General features: G+C 44.1%; 1 non-coding gene across 1 annotated transcript; it reads left to right on the forward strand.

Annotated features, from left to right (window-relative positions):
• The first annotated feature begins 6,827 nt into the window (after window positions 1–6,827).
• Window positions 6,828–6,891, forward strand: LOC113406560. The gene has a single exon (XR_003369796.1). It is a non-coding gene; the product is annotated as a small nucleolar RNA Z39 (small nucleolar RNA).
• The last annotated feature ends 15,849 nt before the right edge of the window (window positions 6,892–22,740 follow it).

Genomic DNA, 22,740 nt, shown 5'->3' on the forward strand with positions numbered 1-22,740 from the left:
ACCTGGGGAATTACAGACCAGTCAGCTTAACTTCAATACCCAGAAAGATAATGGAGCAAATAATCAAGCAATCAATTTGCAAACACCTAGAAGATAATAAGATGGTAAGTAGGAGTCCACATGGATTTGTCAAGAACACATCATGTCAAACAAACCTAACAGTTTTCTTTGACAGGGTAACAAGCCTTGTAGATGGAGGGAAGCAGTAGTTGTGGTATATCTTGAATTTAGTAAGGCTTTTGATACTGTCTCGCATGACTGTCTCATAAACAAACCAGGGAACTATAGCCTAGATAGAGCTACTATAAGGTGGGTGCATAACTGTTTGGGAAACCGTTCCTATAGTAGTTATCAATGGTTCACAGTTAAGCTGGAAGGGCATATTGAGAGGGGTCCCACAGGGATTGGTCCTGGGTCTGGCTCTGTTCAATATCTTCATCAGTGATTTAGATAATAGCATAGAGAGTACAAACATAAAGTTTGCGGACAATACCATGATGGGAGAGGTTGTAAGTGCTTTGGAGGATCAGATTAAAATTCAAAATGATCTGGAAAAACTGGAGAAATTGTCTGAAGTAAATAGGATTAAATTCAGTAAGGACAAATGCAAAGGACTCCACTTAGGAAGGAACAATCAATTGCGCACTTACAAAATAGGAAATGACTGCCTAGGAAGGAGTACTGCAGAAAGGGATCTGGGGTTATTGTGGCTCACAAGCTAAATATGAGTCAACAGTGTAACACTGTTGCAAAAAAAAAAAGTGAACCTCTTTCTGGGCTGTATTAGCAGGAATGTTGTAAGCAAGACATGAAAAGTAATTATTCCACTCTACTCTGCTCTGATAAGGCCTCAACTGGAGTACTGTGTCCAATTCTGGGCACCGCATTTCAGTACAGAGATGGACAAATTGAAGAAAATCCAGAGAGAGCAACAAAAATGAGTACAGGTCTAGAAAACATGACCTATGAGGAAAGAGTGAAAAAATTTGGTTTGTTTAGTCTGGGGAAGAGAAGACTGAGGGGGGGACATGATAACAGTTTTCAAGTACATAAAAGGTTATTACAAGGAGGAGGGTGAAAATTTGTTCTCCTTAATCTCTGAGGATAGGACAAGAAGCAATGGGCTTAAATTGCAGGAAGGGCAGTTTAGGTTGGGCAATAGGAAAAACTTCCTAACTGGCAGGGTGGTTAAGCACTGGAATAAATTGCCTAGGGAGGTTGTGGAATCTCCATATTGAATGATTTTAAGAGCAGGTTAGACACACACCTGTCAGGGAGGGTCTATTATTATGTTGTCCTACCTTGAGTGCAGGGGACTGGACTCAATGACACAGGAGGTCCCATTTAGTTCTATGACCCTATGTCTAAGTATTTTCAATCCCTTTTTTTCAAAATCTTTCTAATTAACTAGTTTTTAATTGTGCTACATATACTTTGCTTTAAAAAAAATTAATAAAATGGTGATTATTAACAAAAGTCGAGAAATGGGAGGGTATTTAAGGATAGTGAAAATTAACCTGCCACGCTAAAAACATTTCTACCTTAGAGAACTTCCTTCTCTTCCCGAACTATCTTTTTTGGAGCTGAAATGACAGCGTACTATTCTCATTCTATCTTTTCACTGAAATTCTAGCTACCATGCTGATGAAATGGGCCTTTATTGAACTTCAAAAGCCCATAATTATATATCCTTTCCTTGAGCTTTGATATTTTAATATTCAGCCGGTGAAATTATTATCTATTCCATCCACAAAGCATTTATTTATTTTGCTTGCTTTATCTCTGTTATTTCTTCAGTCGTCAGAGGCCAAGGAAGAAGCCCCCCTGCTTATTGGCAGTGGCAGAAAGCAGGAATTGAATGTACTAGAACTTTTATCTCCAACAGCTGAAGAGCTAAGTATTTGAACTCCTTCTGCTCAGGCCCTAATGGGACTCAAAAATCTCCTCCTCCTCTCAGCAAGTTCCTCTAATTTATGCTTTGCAAGAGCCTGCCAAGTTTCTTTATATAGGTTCCCCTGTGCCATGACAGAGAAAGAGTCAAGAAGACAGTCTTCCATCCAAACTATGAGCTGAATTGTTCATATTAAAAGGGCACTCTGTTTTCTAAAGTGTTGGAAGCTGCAAAGAAATTTCCACTCACGTTTGTTCAGCCCCAGTCTTACCAAACTGGCTGAACGTGCAAGCGTGGCAGAAATATTTGATATATACATACAGCACAAATATAAATACACACCGATAGCTTGCCACGGGAACTTTGGCCTAACAAAATAAAGTGGTATTTCATGGCAAAGTCATCAGCAGTTTATGCTTCACGGCTCCAGCAGCTAATAGGAGCGAAAGCTCCCACAGACACATCTGCTGTTATTCCTAATGGAGTTTAGAAATGAGGCTGAGCTGCAATATTCAGAGCCAAATCCTGACCCCCCCACCCACCCTCCTCAAGTTTGGGATCCAGGGTTTTGGTTGGAGTGTATTTCTAATAGGACGGCAACATGAGGCTGGAGGGAAATCCACTACTCTGTTACCTTTTCTCTTTCCTTTAGGGCTAAGCAAACCAATGCAGCTAACATAAAGGGCTAGATAGCGTGGCATACACACAGACAGCCTGTACGCACCGTTGGAGAGCTGTGCTGCTCCAATAGGAGCATCAGGGAGATTGTGCCTGATCACTCCTGGAGTTGCTCAGTGTGCACACTGCATGCTATCCATTAGAACAGCGGTTCTCAAGCAGGGGTACACGTACCCCTGGGGTACGCAGAGGTCTTCCAGGGTTACTCAACTCATCTAGATCAGTGTTTCTCAACTTGGGGGTTGCAACCCCTGGGGAGGGGGTCAGAAGACGAGTTTATGGGGGCACAAGTGCAAGGCCGGCCTTAGGAGATGGCAAGCAGGGCAACTGCCTGGGGCACTGTGGCACAGGGGGCCCCACGAAACAAAGTAAAATGCTTCAGCCCTTGGCAGCTGGGCTCAGGCTGCAGCCCTGGGTGGTGGGGCTTGGGCTTCAGCCTCACTGCCCGGGGCTCTGGCTTCAGACAAGGCTCACAAGTGAAAAATGGCTTCAAAAATCACACTGAAACGTAAGGACACTATTTATATTCCAATTGATGTATAGTATAACTATATGGTAAAAAGGAGAAGGTCAGCAGTTTTTCAGTACTAGTGTGGAGTGATACTTTTGTATTTCCATGTCTGATTTTGTAAGCAAGTAGTTTTTAAGTGAGGTGAAACTTGGGGTACGCAAGACAAGTCAGACTCTGAAAGGGGGACAGTCATCTGGAAAGGCTGAGAACCACTGCATTAGAGTGTCCAATTCCCCCCTTCCCACCCCAGTGTCCTGGCTCTCCTCTGTGGGCCAGTGCATGGTGGCCCCAGCTTCCCCCTGCCCCTCCTTGGAATGATTTGCTCCCTAAAGGGATCAAAGATTGAGTGGTCCCTGTTGAGCTCTGCCTTCACATGGGTGATGCAATGTGGGAGAGGCTCTTTGCAGTGCTCCAGCCCCTCCTGGGCACTCGTGAAGAGTAGTGTTTCTCAAATGCAGCCACTGTGGCCGCATGCAGCCACCAGGGGTTTTTCCTGTGGCCACGGCATCCTGAGCAGGAATGGGAAAGGGGGCAAAGCAGCAGCCCTTCCCTGCAGGGCCCAGGGGCTCTGGGGGCAGGCTTAACCCCTCCCCCCTTTCGGGCTTGGAGCTCTGGCGGCAGACTCCGGGCTTCAGTTCCCCTTCCCGGCTCCGGCCGTGGGGTCTGGGTTTCAGCCCAGCACAGCAGGGCTTCAGCAGTGCCAACCTTACCCGGCGCCGTGGTCAAGAGGCAAGGAGTGGGGTGAGCCTGGAGTGCAAGGCTGCAGAAGGGAGCTCAGGGCAGTGGAGGAGAGGGGAAGCAGTAGGGCCTGGGGGGCAATGGAGGGACCAGGAGGAGGCAGCGGGGGCCACAAGTGACAGGTGGGGGGCTAGGAGAGGCAGCGAGGGCCAGGAGCACCAACATACAACTGTACATTATTTTTATTATTGAGTCTGAAAAAAAAAAAAGCCCTACATAAATAAATTGCAATGATTTGGATGTGTATATGTGCATATTTATTTGTTTTTCCTAAAGTTAATTAAGCATTTTAGGAAAATTTGTCAGAGTGGCCACCACTCTGCTGGTGGCCGCACTCTGAGGCCATCAAAAACATTTTGTTGTGGGAACCTGGCTCTAGCCCACAGAGTTCTAATACCAGAAGGAATGGCCCAAACCTTTGCCCAGAACTTAAAACAAACCCCAACATAAAGTGTGTGTGTGTATCACTGGCTCAGCGGGAAGAGATGGCAAACCACCATGAACAACTCGGTTCTCACAGTGTTTCTCGAGCTCATGGAGTCTCAGCAGTAACTCGGAAGTAACCGGGCATCTTCTTTGACAGCCTGCTACCGTGAGATTTCTAGCCTGATTTCTAAAGTAAATCTCTTTGGGTATGTCTGGATAGCTGCCAATGTACCAGATAAATGTACAGAGTGCTGATTCTTTGATGGGGCTCTCCTTTTGAGTCACAACCCCCTTTCTCAACTGGGTCGTTTAAATTGTATTAAAATGTGTATAATATGGACATATGCCTTTCACTGGAGCATCTTCAAGCGCTTTACAAACATTAATTAATTAAGCCTCAAAACAGCTGTGAAGTGGTTCAGAGCAGCAGTTCTCAAGCAGGGGTCCGAGAACAAGCAGATTGCAGGGAGGTCAGCCAAGCAGGGCCAGCATTTGACTCACTGCGGCCCAGGGCTGAAGCCAAAGCCTGAGCAATTTAGCTTCGCAGGACTCCCTGTGTGGGGCCTCAGGCAATTGCCCTGCTTGCTACCCACTAACCTCGACCCTCTGTTTTATATGCAGATAAACAGTTGTTATGGCACAGGTGGGCCGGGGAGTTTTTATCGCACGTTGGGGGGGGGCCTCAGAAAAAAAAAGGTTGAGAACCCCCGGTTTAAAGTATTGGCATCCCCCTTCTACAGACATGGAAACTGAGGCAGGAAAGTTAACTCACTTTCCCAAACTTACAAAGCAAATCAGCAGCATTTACAGCAGTCAAACAGAGAACTTCATTGCAGCCTGTCCCAGGCTCTCACCATGGGACCATACATACTCTCTAGACCAGTGATACTCAGACCTCAGTGGTTCAGGAGCCAAATTAGCAATCAACATTAGAGCCACAGTAGTGTGAATTCATTGTTTCATTTACTATATATATAAATAGTAACAGCAAAATGACTGACCAAGCATTATTATTTTATCAACTACAATTGATTAATAATATAGTAAAAGCATCCTGATTGGTTAACAACTTAGAATGGTTAATAGTTAAATCACCCAGTGTTTTAATATCACATGCTGCAAAGAGCCACAGGAGACACCTTAAAGAGCCGCTTGCAGCTCATGAGACTCAGTCTGAGTATCACCGGTCTAGACCCAGCTCCCTCTAAAAGTGTTTCCCTAAAAACCATAAGTTTACAAAAAAGCAAACTCGTTTGAGAGTTGAAGGACAGTTATAGTACGAGATTATTTTTTGCATTTAAGATATTATTTGAGTGCCATAAAATCACAACCCCGTACAGTACACACGAGAATAACTTAGAGAAGCAAACCCCCACAACCAGCCTCAACAATGAAAAGAGTGAACGGTTCAGATGGAAATCCAAGCCCACTCCAACCCATTTCACTCAAGTCTGTCAAATCCAGTCTAAAGGGAGATGACCAAAGGCACAACAGAGAGTTAGGAGTTGGGCCCCCAACTCTCATTAGCTTTGACCTATTTGTGTTAATGGAAATCTCCCCCTCCCCCATTTACTAGGTGTTTGCATCCCACACATGTGACTTCAGACCCCATCCTGGTAAGAAGGAGCCAGCTCAGAAGGACCCCTGTCCCCCTTACTCCACGACAGGAGGGAAGGGATAATCTGAGTTTGCCCACTTTGAGGGGAGCGTGAAGCAGAACATTTTTTAGTCCCTCTGTCCCATGCAGATCAGCCTTACGCATTCCCTTCCCAGGCACTAATGGAGCTGCAGCAACTTAATGGCTCTAAGATAAGAATGAATTAGTTTTGCTTGTTGGCCCACTCTACAGTGCCATTAGCTTAAAAGTACTGAATTTCCATCACGAACTTCTGTGGGGGAGGGAGCAATGGGGGGCCTGTCGAGTTTCCAGTACCTAAAAAGATCCTATGCTGAGCTCACAGTGAAAATCCCTGTGATTTGCTACACTCCCCTGCTGATAACACCCTGCACAGAAGAAAGAAGTTAAGTCATTTGAGCTCTAAATATTCCTCAGTCATGTCATGTGAGTCACAGAACTCATCCCCCAGTTTAAAGCATTTGAATGCTTTCATCTCTGTTGTTGTTTACCTAGCAATTCCCAGCAATGAAGCCACTGATGAGTATACTCCTGCTCAGTTACAAGATCCTGCTGTCTGTTTGCTGGATTAAGTTGTTTATCCTCTTGCTTAAACCATTGGGAAACCTATATACTGTTTATGTCAGGCCAAACTTTGCCATCTTCCAGTAACATGGTACCAGACACCAAGCACAAAGAGCTGTCTGGAAGAGTGGTGACTGTACTTGAATCGGAGAGGCGATAGGCGTGCCGAAGTACTGCAACCTTTCAATTGACCACGTAATGACCATGTTTTGCCTTACTCCTCTGATGCTGGGGCTTTCATTCTGCTATCTGGCACTGGATGGCCTTTGCCTCCCCCCACCAGGCTTCTATCAGCAGCCATGATGGGATCGTACAGTCATAGGGGTGCAGTGTCCTTGTCATTCCTCTGCCTTCCCTCTTCCCCAGCTCCTCCTGCTCCAGTGGTACAAATGATGTGAACACAACGGTATGAGAAAAGCAATGATACTGTAAATGCTTTCTGATGCACTTCAATTGAACAATTATCTTGGCTTGGTTCTTGAATGCACAATGGATAGATAGACATCCAACACAGGAACTACACAGGAGCCTTTTAAATCAAAATGAAGGTTTTTAGAATTCATTGGATGGTTTGATAGGGAAAAAATAACCTCAGGTGCTATTCTTTAAAAGCAAATGAAAGAACTTTAATTCTGGGATTTTGAAAAACGAGAAAGTCTTGGGGGGCTGCTTCACACAAAAATGAATTTGTATTAAGAAATGTTAGTTTCTTAAATTTAGCTCTTTAAAGGATGCAAAGGAATTGGAAATCTAAACACATAGCATATTCCTCCATTCAGCCCAACCAACTAAAATATTTGGCTTCCATTTGCAACTACCCCAATCAAAAAACAGTTAGGTTTGAAGGAAAGTAAGTTTGAAGTGAATGTTAAATTTATATTAGATACTTGTTAATTAGCTAGTAAATGAGTCACCCCCACAGACTGGCATATTCTGTGCCATTTAAAGCAAACATTGTTGTGTCAAATTAAACTGCGTCTGCAGCCAGAGAGTTGACTAAACAGTAACATTTCAAAGCTTAACTTATTCATATTTTTTTTTACTGTTAAAAAGGCCAAGACTAAAATACCCACCTAGGCATTCATAGTCAGGGAAGGAGGAAGAGAGACCTGTTAGCCTTTATGAAAGCTGCTTCCATTTATATGTGCATCCACCAAAGTGCTCTCTGGTTACTTATGATGAGCCATCCTTGTTTTTTCCTCATGCCTCACCCTTCTGTTTCTTGTTAGCATTCTCTCCTTTAATGTTTTTTCCACAAGAAAGCTGTTGACCTGGATAAATAAGTCCAAAACAACATTTTCACCAGATTTGGTAAAATGAAACTTGTGGGTGTTTACACCATAATTAAAATGGTTCCTTGGCTTAATAAATATTAAAAAGGGAAGAAAGGGTGGGTCTTTCCAAAATTGCCCTGTTCTGTACACTCCCCTTGAAGTTCTGGTACTGGCCACTGTCGGAAACAGGATATTGGGCTAAATGGACCATTGGTCTGACACAGTATGGCCATGCTTATGTTCTTAAAAGCAAAGAAAAATTCTCTTTGTGGCATGGTAGCATCTGCCAACCTTCTAGGCCTACTTTATCCACGTGTTAGATCCCTGACTCCCTTGTGGGCTACTGGGCTTGACCCACAAAAAGCATCCAATCACTCTTCTGCTTGGGATGGATCAGATATCTGAGGTACTACAACACATAGCTATCAATATTTGCATAGACAAATAAGCCCTGGTGTTTCTTAAGAGAAACTGACATATACAGGGATTCTAAGGTGGCTTGAATTCCCTGGTCCTTTTCCTGAAGGTTCTAGAAATTGGAGAAGTCTTTTGCGGATGAGGAAATAAAGAAATTGCTATTTGTTTGGCCAAATCCTTCCCCCAGGAACTCTCAAACAACCCAACTGGAGTTAAGGGAGAGGCTTGTCAGTAACCAAGGGCAAAGTCTGAGCTCTCATTTTTCCTGATGCTGAGACCTCAGTAAATGTTGTCACCACAAGCACATCAGAAACACGTGGCATGAGGGTCTCAGGGAAGGGTATCATCTTTCCACTTTCTTTGGGCCTAGATCTACAAGGCTAGAGCCGTGAGTAGAAGCAGGATGCCAGGTCTAAATTATCACCATTTGTGCAATGGCAAAATTAATGTGAACCAAAACTTGTTGTGAAGTAGCTTGGATCAACTGATCAAATGTATCACAGGAAGCTAATTTATTTTAAAAACAAACTCAAGCAGAGAGAAAAAATCCAACTCTGCACAACTCAATTTTCTCCTTCTTTACTGCTAATGAAACATAATTTCCTTCTCTCCACTCCACAAAAATGACAATTTGAAACTGGACTTCCATAAATTCCATGTCACATCGTTCTTCCTCCCCAATGTGATGGGGGTTGGTGGTATCTCTACAGCCTCCATTAGCAGCATAGTCTAGTGACTGGGGCAGTAGGCTAGCATTCAGGAAATCTAGACTCAATTCCTAGCTCTATCACTAGCCTGAGGTAGTCACTTGCCTCCTAGTGCCTCAGTTTCCCTGTCTGTAAAATGAGAATAATGATACTTGGCCTCCTTTGTTAAAGGTCTTTGAGAGCTATGAACCTAGGTATTATTATAGCGGTACTCCCTCTACCCCATCACATTGAGCTCTAATTGGCTCAGAAAAGCACAAATTTGTCTGCAGCTGTATTCCATGATCACTCATTTTTATATGAGCCCCGGGTCAAGAGTGCTTGTAGTGTCAAGGGTAAAAGTTAATTTTTCACTTGTGAGAGCCTAAATCAGGTCATTTAGTTTCCTTTGCATGCGGAGGAATATAGCATATGGAGCATACAGTTCAAAGAGGGCGCAGGATGAACTAATAATACAAGAAAATCTCAGGCTTTAAGGTTTTGTCTTACAGTGTGAAACTGAATATGTGTCTCTTCAAGGAAGTAACAGCTTTCCATTTTTAAGTCAAGTTTGGCCAAAGGCAACTGCATCTTCTTAACACAGTTCGGTCATTCATCAATGTTTGTATTTCTGCTACGTTAAGCTTGGCAGCTCAGTTTGTTATATAATGATCACGTGGGCGGCTTCCTTCCCCCTCCATTGCCCCCTCCATACACACACACACACACACACACACTTTTATTTCCAATTTAATGTTAAAGAAGTAAAACACAAAAGAAAACACTACTGAATCTCATAATCAAAGTCTTTCAGGAAATGGTTTTGGAAGTTACATCACTGAATTGGAACCATAGACACAGCTGTCCCTTGAAATTTGCTCTTCACCTGATATTCAGGAGATATTTTCCTCTCCTTCATCTCTCTTACTTTCCAGCTCCCAGTTCTAATGTTTAATACAGGCAATAGCTTTGAAGCCTTTCCAAATGAAAATGCCAGAAGCACCCAGGTTTTCCAGGGAGCCTGCCAACTCCAGCAATCATTAATTTTATGTGCTAATTTTAAAGTTGATCGTTTTTGTGTCTTGAACTTCAAAGGTGAGTCCAGTGAATAATCTAGGATTTGCTAAAAAGTAGAAAATCATTTTTAAAATGTTTCTTTGCAAAAGAATATTATTTTTATTTCAAGGAATGCAGATTTCCCCTTTGTAGCCTATATAAATGTTGTTGAAGAGCTCCATGCCAAATACTTGTTTTGTCCCAAAGAAATCTTTAAACTGTGAAATAAATCAGACTGGGCTATAAAGTGTTTTCATTTGTTTCACTGGTGGCACTGCACTTTTAAAAGCGAAGTGTGCGCATAATGTGTGTGCAATGCAATTATATTTTTCAGTTACAAAACACAATTTATTAGATTAACTAAAGTGACAGATTTCAGTTTGTTTCTATCAGATATTACACAGCCATTTGCCTGAAATTTCTAGGGCATAATTTTGACAGTTTTCCCACTCTTCGGCACATTAAAAACAGCTGTGGGTCTGGACAAATGACTTCAGCAGAACCTACTGAAAGTATCTTTTTTCCCCCTTCTGAGCCCAGCAGATGAAACTTGGAGTTCATTATGGTAGTTTAATTATGATTCAGTAAGGATGTCCTTCAGTGAAATCCGTGGCTCCATAAACAACATGTTCTGTCATATTAGATGTCTTCTATTTCAGTTTTAAAGTCACAAACCCATGTGCTTTTCATTTGAGTTGTTGGACCCCCTGCTAAACTTATAAACATAAAGGAATGGTAGCAAAGGACAATCAGCAGCTTGAAGTGTGTATAGTCTCATATTCTGGCTTGTGGAGGGAAGTTTACTGGTTTCGTAAAAGAGAACATTCAGAGCAAAATTGGGCTGATTTAGATGTTGGTATGAGATATAGTCTCAGTCTGATATGGGTTAGCAAATGTATAACAAATGCATTCGTCCTGAGTCTCTTACATTGTTTTAAATGGAAACCGCTGAAGGCTCTTGGCTTATTCTCCTTTGCAGCAGAAGCTTTGGGACACGTCAGAGAAAAGTTCTGCAGCACTGCAAGCAATTAAAATGGGTATTTTTTATGTTTGTTTTTTCCACTTTACCAAAGCCCAGAAACTAGGAGAGACAAAAGATTTTCAGGCAAATGGGAACAAAATCTTTCAACATATTTTAGCTTGTGTTAATTTTACTGTGGTTAAATGCATGAGGAGGTTTCTTCTTCCCCCACCCTCTCCTATTATTTGTCCACTAAAGAAATGTAAGTTCTTCCTTAATTTCTTCTCTTAGCTTTAGTGCTCTGTTGTGGCTTTTAGATTCTGACCCAATAAAACACTTAATCATGTGCTTAATTTAACCAGGTAACTTTCTCCATTGACTTCCAGGCCAATCTAGATGTTTACTAGCATTACCAGTTTCTACGGTTTATTTATTAACTCCAGTGAGTTTGAGTTCAGTACCCTATGAGACAAAAGTGCCATTATAATTGTTTATATAATATCTAGGGCCCTACCAAATTCATGGCCATGAAAAACACATCAGGGACCGTGAAATCTGGTCTCCCCCCATGAAATCTGGTGTTTTCTGTGCTTTTACCCTATACTAGCATTTCTCAACCTGGGGTCTGCAGACCCCTATGGGTCACCGAGGTCACTTCAGGGGGTCCGCGGGCCCCACTGATCAACTCCTCCCCCTTCAGAGGCGCAGCAGGGCTAAGGCAGGCTCCCTGCCTGCCCTGGTTCTGCTCCACGCCCAGAAGCAGTGGCGGAACGGGGGGCGGGCCAGGGGGTCTCCACGCGCTGCCCCTGTCCTGAGGTCCAACTTCACAACTCCCATTGGCTGGGAGCTGTGGGGGGTGCCTGCGAGCAGGTGCAGCACGTGGAGACCCCCTGCCCCCTCCCCCCCCCGCCTAGGAGCCGCTGCCAGAGAGATGTGCCAGTCGCTTTTGGGAGCTGCCCAAGGTAAGCATCACACCCCTCACCCTCTCCCACACCCCAACCCCCTACCCCAGCCCAGAACCTGCACCCCGTATCCAAACTCCCTCCCAGAGCCCGCATCCCGTCCCACACTCCAACCCCCTACCCCAGCCTGGTGAAAGTGAGTGAGGGTGGGGGAAAGCGACGAGGGAGTGAGAGAGCAGGGGGCTGGAAGAGGTGGGGCAGGGGTGGGGTCTTGGGGGAAGGGGTGGAGTGGAGGCAGGGCCTGAGGCTGAGCGGGGGGACTTGGAAGTCCCAGAAAAATTTTAAATCAAAATGAGGGTGCTCAGGTTGCTGAAGTTTGAGAACCATTGCCCTATACTATACAGATTTCACAGAGGAGACCAGCGTTTCCCAAATCAGGTATCCTGACCCAAAAGGGAGTTGCAGGGGGGTTACAATGTTATTTTAGAGGGGTCATGGTATTGCCAGATAGTGGCGGCTGCTGACTGAGGGCTCAGCTGAGCAGGAAGCAGCGCAGAAGTCAGGGTGGCAATGCCATACCAGGCCATCCTTACTTCTGCACTGCTGCTGGCAGCGGCACTGCCTTCAGAGCTGGGCTCTCAGCCAACAGACACAGCTCTCCAGCAGCCCACCTCTGAAGGCAACGCCACCAGCAGCAGCAGCGCAGAAGTAAGGGCAGCAGTACCACACACCCCCTACAATAATCTTGCAACCCCGCACAACTCCTTTTTGGGTCAGGACCCCTACAATTATAACTTCATGAAATTTCAGCTTTAAATAGCTGAAATCATGAAATTTACAATTTTAAAAAGTCCTATGACCATGAAATTGACCAAAATGGACCATGAATTTGGTAGGGCCCTAATTATATCACATGCAATATGTTGCAATATACGGTGGACAGCTAGCACATTAAAATGCTTCCGTAATATGATTCTCTTTCTGTTGTGAATACAGATGGATAGATACCCGAAGAAAGTATCTGTGAACATTTGTTTGAATAAATACCAGGAATTCACTTTGAATGTGCATCACTCTTATTTGATGAACACTTCTTTTTCTCAAGCATGTTTGCGAAAAGTGAAGGTCTTGTGAATAGTCATGCAACTCTATGTTCACAAGAAGTTTCATGCCCACATAGAGTTCACATAGCTGTCTTGCAATCTCGTTGGTTTCCTTTCACCTGCATATTACAATTTCAAATACCCAATCCGGGAGCAGAAAGAATGCCAGGTGATACAGAAACTTACCAGGAAAAACAAATAGTCAAACGTAGTTGACGAGAAGCGATTATGTGAATGAACCTCAGTCTACAGGAATGTCAAATGTCAAATAATTCGAGTGACAAACAAATTAATCAGAATCAAATACAATTTGTAGATAAGTCCCAAACAAAAATAGTGGAAATTCCGGCTGAAATTTTCAGCAAGTCCTACTGATTTCTGTTGACGACTAGGTTTAGGAAAAAAAGCAATGAGTCAATTGAGCCACTAGTTCCTGGGATACTGATTCTCCAAGAGAGGCTAGTGGAAACCAAAAGTGACAATTAAGGATACTGGTATTTATTATTTGTATTGTGGTAGCACCTAGGAGCCCTAGTCATGGGCCAAGACCCCACTGTGCCAGGCACTGTACAAGTGCAGAACAAAAAGCCCCCAGGAGCTTATAGTCTGAGTACATTGGAATTTGCATGTGAACCACAGGTACTTTCTATTTCTCCTGCTGACACAGACGTTGTGAGCAATTAGTAATCTGTACACAGTACACTGAACGTGTACTAGGCTGACAACTTTATCTTAAGTATTGCACTCACTAGCTGGGCTTCCTTGGCCTGTAGGGTGGCAAGAAAAAAAAAAAAGAACTACCAGATTAATCAAGTGCCTTGCATTTGCCTCCAAAGGCTTGATAAGCAGCTGATTTGTCCCATATGCAGCCCAGCCATTAAGACTGGCAAGGATGGTCTCTTCACACATGTGCTTTCCATTTCTTCTCCTTTGGGATGCTGTTCCAGCTGGTAAGCAGGCAACCAGCAAGCTGATGCAATCTGACATCTCCACTGCTAGCATACGCGTCTCGCTTCAGCATGGAATCAGAGAGGCAATAAGACAATAAATGGGGATAGGATTCAGACACACAGTGAGGCCTGGCTCATGCCTCTAAGGGTCTGAGACACAGCAAAAACAAATGTATGGTTCTGCAGGTGAACAGTGAGGCAGAGTCCACTGAAAGGGGAGGGGGAGTGATCAGAAAGAGTCATCTAATCCTTCCAGAGAGCCCGAGAAAGAGAGACAGACATAAAACTCCTCCAAAAGGCCAGGTGTTAGTACCACAAAGCCAAACAATGACGACATCCCCTGCAGCAGCATGAGAATTTGTTACCTGCCAAGTTGCTGGATACATACTCTCTAGTTTCAGAATCCCATTTATGGTATTTAGGCTGTAAAATCCTTCCAGACCATATAGGTTCCAAGGGTGTTACTCTAGAGGGGTTTGGGATGTGCTATATCTTTCCATTATTGGCATCCTACACACTAGGATTTTCAGATTTGGGGGAGAGGATGTCTTAAAGATATCGATGTGCAGGAAAATATTTCCTTTCTATATCAACAGATGGATAATATAGAGTCCATTGTTCAGTGTAAACAGGGAGGTCGGCAGGATGGAGACCTGCCAGGGGTAATGTCTTTCACAGCAGCTTTCAATGTTTAGGTGTAGACCAACACTAGCCCTACCATGGATGCACAAGGTGGGGAAAAGGATCAAGGGACTTTCCTCTCTTGCACATAAACCAGCCACAATCCCAATCTTTGAGTTCCCTGACTCAATGAAAGATTTGCCATTGACTTCAACGGAAGGAGGCTTGATTCTCTCCCCACAGGATAAGTGCAAATCCCATTGACTTCCTCATAGCCTATGGTGGGAGAACTGGGCACCTCATCTATAGCACGTGAGAGAGAGAGAGAGAGAGAGTATATTATGTAACGCAGAGCAAAGGGGTGTCATTGCTACATAATACTATTTAAAACATGCTCTCTGTACTGTGTCGTTACTGAAATGAGGGATAGATGGGATTATAAAAAAGCCTTTTTTTTCCTTTTGTCCTTGGATTTGTAGTGTGCCCCAAGCTGTTGGAAGCGTCTCAAATTAAAGCGCTAAGATTTGCTGCTGAAGTAACTATCAGCTTTATGGAACTTGCCTGTGCTGATATCAGCTCAATCAGAACTAAACTCCTGAAGACCAGCCCACCGTGTCCTGGGCCCAGGGTAAACCAAGCACTGAATTTTCTGGGGGTGGTCACATTGCCATTTGCTCTGAGGGGCACTAAAATGTTGCCTAAAAATCCAGAACAAGAACAGTGGTTGACATTCCTCTGGCATGATAGAACAAAGGCAAAGCCTGTTTGTGCAGGAGACAGACCTTTCTTGGGGTGGTCCAAAGCTCTGGAAAGAAATCTCATGGGATTTAAGAACCACCATAAAAATCAGCATCTTTTGTTCCAAGTGCAAAGCGCGCTTTGTCAACCTGGCCTTCACTAATATAAACACATAGTGCATTGCACTTCCAAAAAGAAAAATTCCACATGCAATTCCACCATCCCCCGGGGAGACAAAGAAAGAAAGGAAGGAAAGACCTATAGGGTACAGATGCTACACTTCTAGGTTGAAAATGCAAAGGGGTTTAAGGGATTTAGGCACCCAACTCCTGTTGACTTTCAATGGGAATTTGGAGCTAACTCCCCTAGGCCAGTTTGAAAATCTGAGCCGTAGCTTACTGCACTAGTGGAAGGCATTCAAGATGCCACAATGATGAGCACATTAGAAGAACCTGAACAGGACAAAGTAGAACAGAAATATTCTCCAACAGCAGGACACACAACTCTTACGGACTTCAATGGAACTAACACATCTCCTCTGGTTTGAAAAGAGGAATCCCAACATCCTCCTCTACCAACTACAAGCATAGCATTAATTTCAAATGATAATTCCCCCTTAACCTGCTACCATTGACTTGGATAATGGCATTAATATAGATCTGTAGATAACAAAAGGAATGTTACGGATGCAATGCCAGAGTCTTCCAACTTCTACTACAGCTGTTGCTATACTATGATATGTTCCTTATGCTCGCCGTTTCCTGGACTCCAGTTACTTGAGCTCCACTTCTATGAGCAGGGGCATTGTTTTAAAGAATGACTTTCCCATTGTAGAATAACATCTTTAACACTCTAATGTACAATGGGATTTAGTTGGCTCAAGTCCCTTCTCCTGCTGCTTGATTCTGAAATGAGATCATAATCCAGTGCTTGTGACATTGTGGTCTGGTGCCATAGAATGGATGTGATGTCATAAACTCAGTATTGTGCCTGCACTATAGGTAGGGCCCTACCAAATTCACAGCCATGAAAAACGCATCACGGACCATGAAATCTGGTCCTTTGTGTGCTTTTACCCTATGCTATACAGATTTCACGGGGGAGACCAGCGTTTCTCAAATTGGGGGTCCTGACCCAAAAGGGAGTTGCAGGGGGGGTCGCAAGGTTATTTTAGGAGGGTCGTGGTATTGCCACCCTTACTTCTGCGCTGCCTTCAGAGCTGGGCGGCTGGAGAGTGGTGGCTGTTGGCCAGGCATCCAGCTCTGAAGGCAGCGCCCCGCCAGCAGCAGCGCAGAAGTAAGGGTGGCAAAACCATACTGCTGCCTTTAAAGCTGGGTGGCCGGAGAGTGGCATCTGCTGACTGAGGGCCCAGCTCTGCAGGCAGCAGCGCAGAAGTAAGGGTGGTAATACTATACCATGCCATCCTTACTTCTGTGCTGCTGCTGGCGGCGGCTCTGCCTTCAGAGCTGGTCTCCTGGCCAGCAGCCACCGCTACTGTCCAGCTGCCCAGCTCTGAAGGCAGTGCCACCATCAGCAGCAGTGCAGAATTAGTGTAGCAGTACCGTAACTCCCCCTACAATAACACTAAGACCCCTACAACACACACACACACACTCACAACTCCTTTTTGGGTCAGGACCCCTACAATTAAACACCATGGAATTTCAGATTTAAATAGCTGAAATCTTGAAATTTACAATTTTTAAAATCCTATGACCATGAAATTGACCGAAATGGACCGTGAATTTGGTAGGGCCCTAACTATAGAGAGAGCAGATGAACTAGGAAAACTCAAGTATCTTCAAATAATAATGAGCAACGGTGATTAAAAAAAGGTAAATGGATTTCCACTTAAAGATTGAGGGTGTATTCACCCCCACTTACACACATGGTGGATGCAACGTGTAACCTCTGCACCACTGTTCTGGGCTTGGCAAATTCACTTTTGGGGTGTTTTCACTGCCACTGTCCCTTGAGCCATGTGCCAAGAATGGGCAGCTTTGAATTCCAGTCACAGCCAGGTGTTTATAGGAGATCCCTTGACACAGGCTGCCTAAGAGATGGGCTGAATGTGTGAAGTTTATAGGTACCTGGCCACACCCTCTCCTCACCACACATTTTCTATGCCAGCCTGTATCTGGCCCCGCTGGCAAAATGAGGACTATAGGTGCCATGTGCTGCCAATAAACAACCTCTGCTGTGGAATTCTAGACTGTGGAGATACTGCCTGGCTCCTGTTCATGGAAGATCAGGAGTGGATTAAGCCATGAGCTATAAAAGGTGTACAATAGAAAGATCTACCCCTGCTCCCATAGAAATCAATGGACAGTCCCAGTTCACTCAAGAATTTGAATGGGAGCAGGATACACAGATAACTAGTGAGCCAGTGCAAAAACAAACCAACCAACCATTTCAATGGTCCTAAGAAAGGCAAACTGAGATCTTTACATTGTGTTCTCATTACACGTCCCACCCCCTGTTCTCCGCTGCTTTAACCTTCGGTTGTTGCTGTTGGAATCCTCTTTATTCTGCTCCACTTGTCGCTCTTTTTATTTTTATGAGAGACACTTTGGCAGAAGACTTATCAAAATGCTCTAAGCTTGTCAACAAGTGCTGTTAAGCGACGAGTTGAGGCAGAATGCGTAAGTGGAGAAAGGGCATGGGAAAATATGTGATGTAAAAGAATGCTGTACGTTGAAGAAAGGCAATAGAATAATAAGGGTAGGATCCTGGTCATAAATTACTTGCACTGTTATAAAAGTGGGTTCCTACTGTTAAGCCATGCCTATCTGTGCGTACTTCTTTTAAAAGTGCTGAAAAGAACTATGCAGGAGGGCAGATCCTCAGCTGAAGGGAACCGGCATCGCCCCATCAGAACCAATGGAGCTTACACCAGCTAGCCCTATGACTAATGCAACTAGCTAAAGAGCTTGCTCCTATTTATTGCATTTTAGCCTCCAAAAGCGGTCACATTTTTGGGCTCAGAATAACTATAAATTAAAGAGCAGAGCCTTAGGTGGCGTAAATCAACATTACTCCATTGCAGCTTTGCTGATTTACACCCTATTTTCCCCCTCTGCACTAACATTAAATGTGAGGATATCCAAGTGGCCCGCTCATTCAGCAATGCGCAAGTCTGATCCAGACTATTCATTACAGTGCTAAAAGAGTGCCCCTTAGCTCTCCCCCTCTTTGAAGTTTCATAGAGGACGTTTGCTTACATAAGCTAAAGAAAGAGGGGTTTAAGGGTGACCCCAACATGGACTAGTGGTCTCCACTTTCATAAGCGTATGAGAAGAAAAATAAATCACTGAAAAAACAGCATAAGCCAAGACTTACAGTGTGATTACTTAATTAGGTGTAAGGTTACATCGCAGGTCATGTTATGCTGTACTAGAAGGGTTAGAATTCAGCAGGTTTAGGTCAAACAAAATAAATCAGAAGTTCCATAGTAAGGTGAAAATAAAACGCTATCCCTCCCACCTACCAAATTGCATGTGGAACAGCAGCAAGCAAGTATCCTGTAGACCAAGGAAAAATATATGAGCTGGTAGGGGTTAGCACCTCGGCTTTAATTTCTGATATGTCTCTTTGGAGATTATCGTGTGTGGAAGTAACCTGAGTCAGGCTGGTTCAGGTCAGGGCTAATGGTCAAAGGGTGCTAATCAACCTCATTTAATTCCATAATGCACTACTACCTGGATGAGGAGCTCCAGCCACAGGGCAAATCATGAGCAAATCATTTGCATGAGCAAATCAATGGGAACAAGGTCAAAACTCAAAGGAGGTGAAAGGGTGGCTAGCCCAGACATGCACATCACATTAAATGCAGCTGCACTGGCTCACATCAGCCGGAAGGAAGCTTTTGGTGGCTCAGTAGCTACTGGCTATGGTTAGAGCTGTGAGACGAAAACTTGGAAGAATGTGAGACAAAGGAATGAGAACTTTAGCAAGAAAAGCTAAAAAGAATATGATAGAATGCATTGATCACACCTTTAACCAGCTCCAGACAAACAGCTACAAGGGCTTTGCAAGGATTATCCCAGTACTGGCTTTGTGTCATTAACCGTGACTCTATGCTCTTGGGGCCAGGGGCTGTCTTTACATGTCTGTACGGCACCCAGCACAACTGATCAGTGACTGGAGCCCCTCGGTGCTACTGGTATACCAATAATAAACATATAAATCAGATTCAGTCCTGGTGTCAGCAAGTGCCACTTCATTAGGCTGAATGTAATGCTCTATCTTTCATGGGCTGTTTAGCCTCAGGGAGCATTTTATGGCCAAAATAACATGAGCCTTATGGACAAGGGATGACACCAGTAGTGTTGTATAGAAATCTAATAGGAGTCTATAGAAATTACTCTACGAGACCATAGAATCTGATAGCGAATGCTCCCCTTTATAAACGATTTTTGAGCCATTTTGTAGAATTGCTAGGATGTAAATTATTCTCTATTAAATTCTATAGGACTTCTCCGTTAGGGGAAATCCGGTCTTCTCATGATATCACCACTTGAAATGACACAAGACCACTAGATTTCATTTTATCGGCCCTATAGATGTCTCCCCAAACCATTAAATATATACATATACATAAAAACACCCATACACCCCAATTCAGTTCTGATGTAAGGGGGTGCAGCACCTCTGAAGACAACAGAGTGAACATGAGACCCAGCTACTTAAAAAAATATATATGAGTACTAGAACCCACCTGACAGTTAGACAAATCAGAAAGAAAGGCGAAATTGAGAACTTCTGCCCATATTCTACCCACAATCTTTAGGGTTTTTACATGCTAATGCAAGGTTGCTTCGAATTCCTGCCTAATAATGTTATTCTGTAACCCTGCCATCCTCTAACAGGGCTGTGAAGGTCTATGCCAGAAGGAAGTTTCTCAGTGTCATGAAACACAGGAGGAAAACAGTCATAGTAAGTAATAAATGAAAGAAAACCCCTTGTAGCATTGCTCTCTATCAAAGGGCTTGGTGTGGGGCAACTCTCAGTATGTTGCAGATTTGTTCAGTACGAGTTAGTTAAGGAAACGTATAGGTATTATTTTCCATAGTAGATGCAAAGACTGTATATATATAGACATAAAAAGTGTATGTGTGTGTGTGTGTGTGAGTGTGAGAGAGAGAGAGAGATTACATCATTTAACATTGGCACCAGGAGATCATGCAGAACCACATTCAAGGAGCACTGTGGAGATTAGGCAATTCAGGAAGTACCGCCCAAAGGGTCCAGAGTGACAGAACCCTGCAGCCTTCTGATTGGCCCATGCTCACTATTTAACCCTGGAAGGTGACCCAGGAAGTTGTCTGGGCAACCATACAGACTTCTGGCCTGCTGTGACTCCAGACCTCACCTTGCCTTCTGATCTCCAGTCTCTGACCCCGGCCTGATTCTGACCCTGACTCTTGCTTCCTGATTCCAGCCTAGTAACTACCTCTAACCTCTGGTCTCCAGTCCCACCGTGACTCTGACTCTTCCCTATCAATCCCAGCTTTAGCAATTACTCTGATTCCCGCTCATTGACTACTGCCTCATGGCCATCCTTGACTTGGGACACCAGCCCAGCTGTCACTGCTACGCCAGATCTCCTATGCCTGGTCCCTTACAGAACGAGCAAGCGAAGGGCGTGATTTTTCCTCAAGCAGTGCACTCAAAGCACAAACTATATAAACCTGTAGGAGTAGGAATATGTCTGTTCCTCCTTACACATTCTGAGAAGTAGAGAGGGGGCCCAAACCAAAATCTTGGATAGAAACACTATTTGTATTAATATTATTTTTTTAATATTGATCTTGTGGTAGCACCTAGAGGCCTTAACCCAGTCATGCCCCATTTTGCTACTGTACAAACATACAGTAAATGAAGATCCATGCCTCAAAGACTATTTCCATGGATGCAATGGAAAAGGCCACTTGACAAAGAAAATAGCACATGCAACCACAAGGAAATGCATCATTTGTTCATGGCTATGACCAGAGCAGCATGAAACTTTCACAGCCATTCCTGAAACTAGGTAAGTTTGCCTCCACTGTAGTCTTGTTGCTCAAACTCAGGTCACATTCCTAAAAGTGGGCCGAGTTTCAAGCATGGCTTCAAGTAAATATGGGCCAGTTTATAGTTTCAGGTCGAAAACATCTTAGACTTGCTGTTTCACATAAATGCGACAAGGTTAAAAATGGACAAATTTAGGGAAACCGTGGGAATCCCTTCAAATCTGTCTCCTTATATTATATGAGCTGACTGGCGAATCAGGCCCCGAGACTTTATTTCTTGGTGATTTATATTCTATTATTTTATTTGATGTCATGAGAGAGTAAAATAAAAAAAATAGTACATCAATCAGGCCATGTTTTTCTTCAGTAAGTTTACTTTGCTGTATTTTCGACTGAGGGGAAAGTCAAAGATTTTACTACCCGAACCTAAATCTTAAATTAAAGCCGTATATCAAATTATTCTTGTGTGGGAGCAGAGCGAACAGAAGGAAGTAAGAAGCTGTTTGTTTTATTAAATCTGACATCAATCAGGAGGAGGGAAAGATCACAGCCTATACGCTGGATTTTATCATTTTTGCAGGCTGTGTGTGTTCTGTAACATCCACCTGCTATCACCTGAGATGCTGCATTCAATACCACCATGAAAGCAATAAAAGAACCCAGGCTTGGAGGCAGCCCCCTTAATATTGCTATGTGGTTCATGAGACTTCATGAACTGTGATGCTATCTGTTGTGCAGGCAACCTGAGGATGAGCCTTGTAAAGCCAGCTGCATCTTCAATAAGCGCCTAGTTGTGCATTTCCCACTGAACTCAAAAGGGAGTTGAGGGTGCGCCACAACTTGTAGGACATGTTCAGTATGTTGCAAGACCATACGTCCTAAGGCAACATGTTGGAGCCACCAACTGCAGCACGTCAGCATTTGTCAGCCTAAGAAAACAAGGGAGACTAATGAAAAACAAGTGCCCAATGTTCCTTTAGTACCTTGCTTGTGATGGGGTGTTCACCCCACACTTGCCTTGAGGGGGTTAAAGCAGACTGAGAAGGGGGCTAATTAACCCAACAGGCCACAGCTGAGGGGAATCAGGTGGCTAAGCAATCCCCTGCTTGAATGAGGAAGCCCAGCTGAGGAGGAATGACACAGGAAATTGGAAGCCAAAGGGGCTGCTGGGAAAATCTGCAGTCACTTCCTGGGAGAAGGTAGGAGTGTTTGGAAGCCACAGGGACAGGTAGCCTGCAGTTGTTCCTTGGGAGGAGGGAGTGGTGAAGCTGGCAGACCCAGAGAAGGAAGGGAGAGCCAGAAGGCTAGGAAAGGACTCAGGGAAATGCAGCAAGATCTGGGGTAGAACAAACCTTGGCTGCTGACTAGAGGGTCACTGAGCCAGAACCTGGAGTAGAGGGTGGGCCCGGGTTCCCCAGCCAGCCACTGGGGAAGTGGCACCAGTGGGGCAGTGAATGGGAAGACTGCCTAAGATTGCTGGCAAGGAAAGGTTTTCCAATCCCAGAAGAGGAAACTATTTGGTAACCTGGCCCAAGGGCCAAGTCGCAAAGAGGCAGCAGTGGTTCCTGGAGCGAGAA

Source organism: Terrapene carolina, unplaced genomic scaffold, assembly GCF_002925995.2.
Source record: "Terrapene carolina triunguis isolate 2854851 unplaced genomic scaffold, T_m_triunguis-2.0 Scaffold103, whole genome shotgun sequence".
Classification (NCBI taxonomy): Eukaryota; Metazoa; Chordata; order Testudines; family Emydidae; genus Terrapene; species Terrapene triunguis.